Consider the following 9,797-nt stretch of genomic DNA (forward strand, 5'->3'; position numbering starts at 1 on the left):
ACACATGCCAGGAAGAGAGTTCTCCTGAACCAACTTTGCTTTGACTTTGATCTTACACTTCTAGCCTTCAGAAATACAGGAAAGTAATCCTATGTAAGCCACTCAGTCTGAGTATCTGCTGTGGTTACCCAGACTGAAGAGTAAAGTGGCATGCCACATTTGTAATAAGAATATTTGAAATCATCATACTTTTGATACTTTTTGGCTTGGGTAGAGTATGATGTATAAGGAAAGAAGCTTTGAAGCACTTTAAATGAAACTAACAATTTTTAGGAAAATAATTGTTAGCAGTTAAATTGTTCATCATTACATTTAACGCTTAAACTTTTGCCTTTAAAATAAAATCTCAAATGATATAAATTTTCAAAGTAATGCAACATACATCAATTTTCAAATTTAATATTTTTTTTCAGTTTTGCATACTGTTTTGTGTAAGTCTTGTATATTTTATAGCATTTAGTAATTTTCCAATTTATTTTCATACAGACTTAAAAGAAACTGTTAGACTATTTCTGTATAATAGTAAAAGGAGCATATATTCTAGCAATAACCTGTATTATTTATGCAAAACTGTAGCAGTCTAATTTTCATATGTATAAGCCATTCAAGAATGGAAAGAGGGGCAGGAGAAATTGAGAAAATGAAAAATACATTACAAGTCAGCATACTGTAGAACTCTATATAGCATTTGACTGTGCAAGAAATTAAGATTTGTCAGGACAAAAATTAAAGTCTTTCGTGGTGACCCTAACTGGGTTTTAAGAGCTCAAAGACATTTTCATCATTACAAACTGAAATACCTGTTCAAGTGTCAGATATCACACCATATTTTAATTTATTGAAGATAATTTTGCCTAGGGAAGTATGGTGTGTGACATGACTCCTTTTTTTAAAATGCATGTTTTCTGGAACAATCAATTTGAAGGACTGAATTTTGACGGGTGATTCCCCAAGGACCTCTCTGTACACCTTGGGAATATGAACCCACCTCTGACTTTAGGTCTGTGATTTCCAAAGCTGTGGAATGTCTTCTTTATGTGCACATAAGACTCAGCTAGGCAACTTCAAGAAGAAGAGTTTATCCCAGCAGCAATGAAATAAATAGCACATTATACAAAGTGGGAATGTGATTCAAAGCCTGCATGCTGCCCTGTTGTGCTTCTGCATCAAACTCATGGTCATTAGGTGACCTTAATTTTGTTATTTCTTCATTTGTTTGAACACTACACACTTTTAAAAATAATTTTAATCTTTATTGAAAACATATTTAATATAATTTATTCTGATAACAGTTTTCCCTACCATCAATTCATACCCCTTCTTTCTCTCACTCAAGTGAAAGCAGAGAACAGAAAAACCAATCAACCAACCAACCAACCAACTAACCAACCAAACCAGAACAGTACAAGACAGAAAAACAGTGCCAAAGAAAAGCATGAAGGCAGACAGGCAGACAGACAGACAGACAGACAGACAGACAGACAGACACACACACACACACACACACACACACACACACCTGCACACACAGAAATCTCACAAATGAACTTTTATTGACTAGTTTTCACATGAAGCTGAAAACTGTCCTTTCTGTTCCGTGAAGAATTGTGTTGGATTCTTAACAGAGATTTCATTAAATTTGTACTTTGCATTTCGTAAGATGGCCATCTTTACTACATTAATTCTACCCATTTATGAACATGGAGACTCTTTCTATATTCTGATATATTCTTTTTAATTTCTTTCTTTAATGTCCTAAAGATTTTAATCATACAAGTTTTCCACTTGCTTGGTTAGGCTGCTCTTTCTTATGGTTAGGAATATATTACACATACACACACACACACACACACACATACACACAAATATGTAATTTATATGTCCACAAACACATACACATATTGTTAAAGATATTGCTTTTTGATTTATTTTTTAGTTTTATACTTCTATTGTAGGAAGCCTACTGATTTTTGTGCATTAATTTTATTTCCTGTTACATTGCTATAAATGTTCATCAGCTGTAGATGGTTTTATGTGGGAGAATTTTAGGGTCACTTATGTAAATAAAAATAGTTTGGCTTCTTCTTTTCTGATGTTTATCCTCTTTATCTTCTTCAGTCAGTTGTCTTATTGCTCTAACTAAGGCTTCAATTACTAGATTGCACAGGTTTTGGGGAAATGGGCATCCTTTTTCTGATTTTAGAAAAAATGTTTTGAGTTTTCCTCCAGTTTAGGTTGACATTGCCTGTGGGCTTCCTGTACATTGTCTTTATTCTGTTGAGTATGCTCCTGGTATCCCTAGTCTCTTCAGGACTTTTATCATGAAGTGGTGCTTGAAATTTTCAAAGGTCTTTTCTAAATCTAATGAGACAATCACGTGGTTTTTGTCTTCCAGCCTGTCTATGTGGTGGATTGCATTTATTAATTTACATATGTTGAACTATCTTTGTGTCTCTAATGTTAAGCCTACATGATAACAGTAGATGATCCTTTTGATGTGTTTTATATTCGTTTTGCAAGTATTTTGTTGAGAATATTTGAATCTATTTTCACAAGTTAATTTGTGAGTCTAATGGGTCTGGTTTGCCTTTACATGTTACTTGGTCTTTTTCTCTTACAGATTTTAATATTCTTTCTTTGCTCTGTAGGGTTATTGCTTTGATTATGATTTGCTGAGGTAAATTTTTTTTTTTGGTCCAAGCTATTTAGTGTTCTTTTTTAAGATTAGGGAAATTTTCTTCCATGATTTTGTTAATATTTTCTGTGCCTTTTACATGGGCATCTTCTTCTTCTTATATTCCTATTATTTGTTAATTAGATATTTTTATCATGTCCTAGATCTCCTGGATGCTTTGTACCTCGATTTTTTTAGATTTAATATTTTTTTTTGTTGGCTTAGGTACCCATTTATTCTTCTTGGCCTCAGTGCCTGAGACTTTTCTCTTCCATGTCTTGTACTCTGTTGGGGGCTACAATCTTTATCTCTGAGGTTTTTGTTTGACTTTCTAATTTTTTATATTTCCATTTTTTCCTTAGTTTGGCATTTTATAAGTGATTTTATTTCTATTTTTATATCTTGAACAGCTTCCTTTATTTCATTGTGTTTTCTTGTTAGCATGTTTGAACATATTAGTTATTAATAGCTGTTTTGAAGTCCCAGCTTTACTTTTGAAATACATTGCATTTTCAGGGCCTCCTGTAGTTGGATGGCTGAGTTCTGGTGGAGACATATTGTCTTAATGTTAATGCACTGGTGCCTTGGCATCTTTATTGGGATGACTGTGATTCTAGGTGTTGATATTTGGGTTTATCTATGTTGGATGAGTCTTCTATTCCTTGGTTTCAGTTGCCATCTCTGTTTCTGAGGAAAATAAGGTAGCTGCGGGTTTCTTGGAAAGAAATACTTCTTAGTGCCCTTCATGTGAGGCCACTGGGTCCAGGGTAGAAATTTTTTTTAGGTATTGGGGGCTGATGGGAAAGAATGGGGTTGTGGGAAGAGGAAGATAAAGAGGGTCCTTTAGGAGGGAAGATAAAAGCTGGGTCTGCCCTAATTTTTGAATGAGTCTTTTGGAATTGGAGGTGGGGACCAGGCCCCTGCATGCAGTCCTCCACAGTGCTGGGGAATGAGACTGGAGAGACTGTACTGGAGGGCTAGCGTAATAGGGGAATTGCTTACCTGAGTCCAGCTAAGCAATTGTGTGTGATGACTTGGGGCTCTAGGTACAGTGTGTTTCTAGGCATCAGAGGTAGAAACAAAGGAATGGGAGTGGGTTAAATGGGGTGAAAATGTGTAGAAGTCGGGACTGGGAAGGTGCTCAGGAGGGAGGAAACTTAGTTCTGCGAGGTTGGCAGAGTCCTCAGGGATTGGAGGTGAAATGGGATGACAGGACCCAGTGAGTTGTCTGCTACAGGGCTGGTTATGAGACTGGGGGATTTGCAGTGGAGGACAGGAAGCAGAGGAAGGTCACCTAATTGATTTTCAGGCCAACCCCGCCACTGCATTTCCAACACAGAGTCTCATATACTATTTTTATACATCCGTCCTGCACCAATTTCTCGCTCACTAGTGATATGTTCTATTCGCTTGAAATTGGCTGTATTTCCTATCATCAGACAAACGTATGACTCCTGCTCACCCTTTTAAATCTAACGTTTCATTTCTCTGTTCTCCTTTATGGAAAAATTTTTCAAAATATCTGAGTAGCTTCCACACTCCAAACACCCTCATTTCCTGTCTTTTCTCTCTCTCTGCTCAGAAACACACCTCCATGATTCCTCCTACACTTCCTTCACACATTTAACCACCTCTTCACTGCCAGATCCCAGAAAATCCTAAGTCTTCCTTAGTTGTCACATAAAACATGATCAGTTACTCTAGCATAATAGAGCCTATCACCTTCCCACTGAATATCTTTAACAAAAGAGAAATAATTTATGCACACACAAGCATGTACAGGCATACATGCACATCCATTCACACACATAATACATTCACACACAATGCACTCAACAGAGACAACACACGTGCACACTCCTAAACACACTCACATATATACATATACATGCATACACACACTCATACATACATTGACACATGTACAGGCACACAGTCACACACATTCTCACTCATACAAACACACATGTGTGCACACACAATACACTCACTCATACAAAAACACACACTCATAAACTATATATGTACCCACACTCACACACAGTACATTCACAGATGGACAAATACACACACACCCTCATAAACATGTTCACATATGCATATACACACACCCAAACAGACATTGACATGTATACAGGCACAAACATACAGTCACACACACACACACACATACACAAAACCACACTCACACACTTCCACACATGTATGTAGGCAAACATGCACATAGATGATATACTCACGCACACACAAACATACACATACACACACAAGCACACACACACATACACACACAAGCACACATACACTTACACACACTCCAAAATATGCTTATTGCTAATTTATCTGTATTTGATTAAAGACTTAGTGAATGGATAAAACCTAAAGTGCATGCTCTTCACTGCCAATATTTCTTAAGAAAGCAATTTATTAGACAATATTGAATACTTGTGGTAAGACTCATTGTGATAAGGTTAAGACAAAATTCTTTACTTGTATATAACACATAAAATAAACATGAAAGTTTTTTTTCTTCACTGTATAAATGCATATAATATATATCACTCTCGACCCCACTGAGGTAAACAGCACTGCTTTTGAGCACATAAATTCATGAATTATTTCCCTCATGATATTTGTGAGCTTCTCTAAAGCACAGCCTGTGTCTTATGTGTCATTGTTTCCCTGACATCTTGGTACTTAGGAGAAACTCAGGGCATGTTTCTTGAATGTTTTATTTATTGAATGTATGTTTGGTGCTGTTAAAGAATGGCATGTAAGGAAAAATGGCTGGATATGTTAATGACTGACTTTATAAATAATCCACTGTAAGATAACTAACATGTTAGGAAAAACACTTGACAGCTCATTTTGGAGTATGTCCTTTATAACTAGGTGACTGAAGCAGGCGACTCTACAGAAATGGCAAATTCTCATTTTGTATCTAGCTCCCTGGCAATTTCCCTTACTGCAAGTTTGAAAAGATTTTCCAAAACCCGTTTTGTTCCTAAATTATGTAGTTAACTAATTACTCTGATGAGTATATTGTCATCTAGAGCTTTTGAGGTTCACCTCCTGGCCCTAGACAGTTATGTTAGTGGTGCTTGCTGTAACTTGAACCTTTGTGCTAAGGGGCAAGTCTTTTAAATGGTTGAATCAATATAATGATTACCTACTGGTGTAACTTTCCTCCTAGGGAAGGATGCTTCTTTATACACACACATATCATTTAGAACTTACCATAACCTGGAAATGCATTTGCTACCTCTGAAAGTCTCAGGCTAGTAAAATGCCATGTCTTGTTTACTCCCATTCATTTCAGCAACCATGCCAAGCCTTTCCTGGGCAGGAAGGATTCAGGGATAATCCAGCCATTGCCTTTAAAGACATTATATTTGGGTGGCAGGAAGAACATATAAAGATTATTATAATAATTTGAACCTATGCTTAATGCACGAACAAGGGACCTGGGATATATCTGTGTTATGCTTTCTATAAATAATTAGAAATCTGAACCAAGACTGTGACTTCACATCCAAGGTTCTTTTCTCCTATAGCATGAACCTTCATCTCTTTCATCTCTGATCTTTTTCTCACACTTGATAGAAGTCAGCTAGCCAAAATCAATACAATATGATAAAGTAAATTTCAGGTAGAGAGAAGATCTGCCTCATAATGTTTTGTTGAGACTTTCTGAAGAAGGTCGCAGAATGGACAGAAAGTTACTTAGGAATGATTTGAGGATAGAAATTCTTAGCCATCAACTGATTTTTGATTTAAAAAAACATTTAAATTGCTTTTAGTAAATGTTTATTTATGATTGAAACCAAGAAGGATTTAGAAATACATTTTAATATCTTCTGATAAAATAGTAACACTCCACTTGGGGATCTGATAATACAGAAGATAACTGCTTTAATACTCTATTATAACCAGGTAACCAAACAACACATGCACATGCATGTGCACGCGCGCACACACACACACACAAACACAAGCACACCACCTACTCTAGTGTTAACACCACACTAACTTTTCATAAAGGCTGTCTTGAAGATCTCTACTGGATAGCTGAGTAAATAGCATCGGATCCTACGACTATGGAAGAGATGAAGAGTAAGTAAGCACACGTCTCAAAGCTCACTTTTAAGCACCTGGTATTATGAATATTAAAAACAAATGATGCAAAAACCCACTGTAATTCAGCATTTTACTAAAGAGCGTTTGGCATTAATTCAACACACGAGGAGGCTGTACTTGTGGCCGTCTGCTGTCTCTAGCTTCTCAGAGTGTTTCCTGGCATTAGAATGTTGATCAGAGTAGCTGCAGAAGGGATGGATGGATCTGACATGACCACTATCGCATACGTGTTTGATGCAAAGATGTCGATGAAGGCGGCAAACTTAGAATTCCCTACTTCCATGTTCTGGAAAGAAAGGGTCAATTTACTGCAGCTTAGCTTAAACTGCCTGATGACGTTGCTGATCTTCTCAAAGCGGTGCGCATTTCCCTGCTCTTTGCACAGCCAGTGGGGAATCCCCAAGAATGAACTGCAAAACACCATCAACCTCAATAATCTGGGCAAAATTCCTGAGGTTCATGTCCAGTTGCTGAATGTTGAGGATCAGCTGACAGACAATGCTAGTCCAGGCTTTGTAGAACGGCTCATCCCAGATGGACGTTCAAAAACAATCACACTCCAGTGGGCGAGACAAATGCCTCGGGTCTTCCTCTAGCTCTTTAAAAATCGGTCACATTGATCTTCCTGAACCAGATCCATTTTATGCACCAGGCAGAAGATTTTGGCATCAGGTGAATTCTGAAAGATGTCTTGATTGCTTTAAAATAAGTTAAACGTTATTATAAGAGGAGCGTGAAAATCAAATAAACATCACACACCTAAGTTAACCAGACCCAGAGTGTAAACAGCTCAATGAACTTTTATACAGTTAGAATAGCTATTTCGAAGCTGTGGAGCTTTACTTTGGATTTTACGGCTTCACAGTCAAAATATACTTGTATACTCTGATCATCATCATAATCTCATAAAGTATGATAAGTAATACAAAGTATTGCAGAAGTGCAATAATTAATAACCTCTGCTATCCCAATTAGCTGCTGTTTAATTCTATCTTCTAACACATACACACATACACATCTTTACATACACACACACACACAGAAATATATATATATATATATATATATTATATGGAGAGACAGAGAGAGACAGAGAGAGAGACAGAGAGAGAGACAGAGAGAGAGAAGAAAGGGTGGGGGAGAGAGTCAGTCAGTCAGACAGACCATAAAGACCTATGCTAGAGATTGTTATATGCATGTAATAGCTCTTTATGGGCATCTCCTGAGAGACTCTGTGAGAGCCTTACCCTGATACAGATGCGGATGCTTGCAGCTAACCATTTGACTGAGCACAGGGACTCCAAATGGAGGAGCTAGAGAAAGGACTGAAGGAGCTGAAGGGGTTTGCAACCCATAGGAAGAACAACAATATCACCCCTCCCCCCACACACACCCAGAGCTCCCAGGTACTAAACCACTAACCAGTGAGCTGGAGGGACCCATGGCTCCAGCTGCATGTGTAACAGAGGATGGCTTTGTCTGCATCAAGGAGAGGAGAAGCCCTTGGTCTTGTGAAGGTGCATTTTCCCAGTGTAGGAGAATGCCAGGGTGATGAGGTGGGAGTGGGTGGGTGGGAGTGGGAGCATCTTCACAGAAGAAGGGGAGGGGGAGGATGATAGGAGAGGAGGGAAAGAGGATAACATTTGAAATGTAAATACATTAACAAATATCCAATAAAATAATATTAAGAAGTGGATAACTGATTCTGAAGACTTTTTGTCTGCTTTTTAATTCACAACAGTCTCCAAAGGAACCAGACAGGACTTTTATATTCTAGGATCTACCTAGTAATAAAGTATTCATTGCAATGTTTCCGAGTAACAGACTAGGTGCACTACAGAGCTGTTTCATAATGAGATTTGAGATAGGATTTCAACTGAAGATTAATATTAGAATATCTGTATGGAATATCTAACCTTAGCGTCATGAATCCCTGTGCTTTCTTCTCTTCCTTGTATAGTACTAATTCTAAAACCCAGAGTTCAGGTCTCACTGTTAATTCTGTCCATAAAATTAAAATGTGTGCTCAGTTATTGTCGTGTAGGAAGCCAGAATCCAAATCAATGTGAGGGTAATTTAAATTCTAGTGATCACTATTCTCCTTGCCCGGCCATCAGCCTTTTCCTCATCTATCGGGTCATTAATACTTTCCTGGCATATATCCCTTTCCAACCCAATCTTTTTGTTTTCTACTTAATTCATGGCATGTGGCTGTTGGGAAGATTGTTCAGTCTCCCCTTAAATTATGCTTGATATTATTTTTTTGATCAGGAATATGAGTTGTTCAACAAAATTGACAAGAATCATGCAGTTTCTAACATAATAATTTTTTAAATTTTCATGAAGAAGTTGTTCTTACATAATGGAAGAATGAACTAACACTATTATTTTTACAAAAGAAATAACCACACAAAGGTATTTGAGGGTGTCAGCTGATGGATTTTTAAAATTATAGCTCATCTGTATTTTGAAACTTTACTGACATTTGAGTTGCAAAACGCATCTATTTGAATTAAAAATGTCATTGAGTTCTGGTAAATATATAAGCCATTCAGCTGCTACAGCAGTAATATTTTAGAATATGTGCACTACCTATCAAAACCAGTGCCAAGTTTATATAACCAACCATTATCATCACGATTCTGGACCACTTAATTTTTGCTTTAAATTCACCTTTTCCTAGACATCATATAATTAGGATCACATTTATTTTTATCATTTTTTGTTAGTATAATGCTGTTTATGTTTCCTCTTATGTGTAACTTTGCTTTGATTAAGATGATTTAACACTTCATCTCTTTATCAGGTAGGCTGTTTACATTTTTCTTAATTAGTAATATTACTGCTATAAACATCTGTGTAAAAAGCTTTTGTATAAAAGATTTTAGTTTTTCTTGTATGGATTTCTATGAGTGGAATTGCTGGTGCATATGGTGAATCTGTGTTTAATATCTGAAGAAACTGTTAAATATTTCTAAAAGTGTAC

General features: G+C 36.8%; 1 pseudogene across 1 annotated transcript; it reads right to left on the reverse strand.

The window, feature by feature from the left end:
* Window positions 1–6,906: 6,906 nt before the first annotated feature.
* On the reverse strand, window positions 6,907–8,738 carry LOC308420909 (ras-related GTP-binding protein A-like; annotated as a pseudogene). The gene is made up of 2 exons: window positions 8,728–8,738; window positions 6,907–7,509 (listed from the first exon to the last, which is right to left on the reverse strand). The product of its transcript is annotated as a ras-related GTP-binding protein A-like (transcript).
* Window positions 8,739–9,797: the final 1,059 nt, after the last annotated feature.

Source organism: Micromys minutus, assembly GCF_963924665.1.
Source record: "Micromys minutus genome assembly, chromosome: 5".
NCBI classification, from domain to species: Eukaryota; Metazoa; Chordata; class Mammalia; order Rodentia; family Muridae; genus Micromys; species Micromys minutus.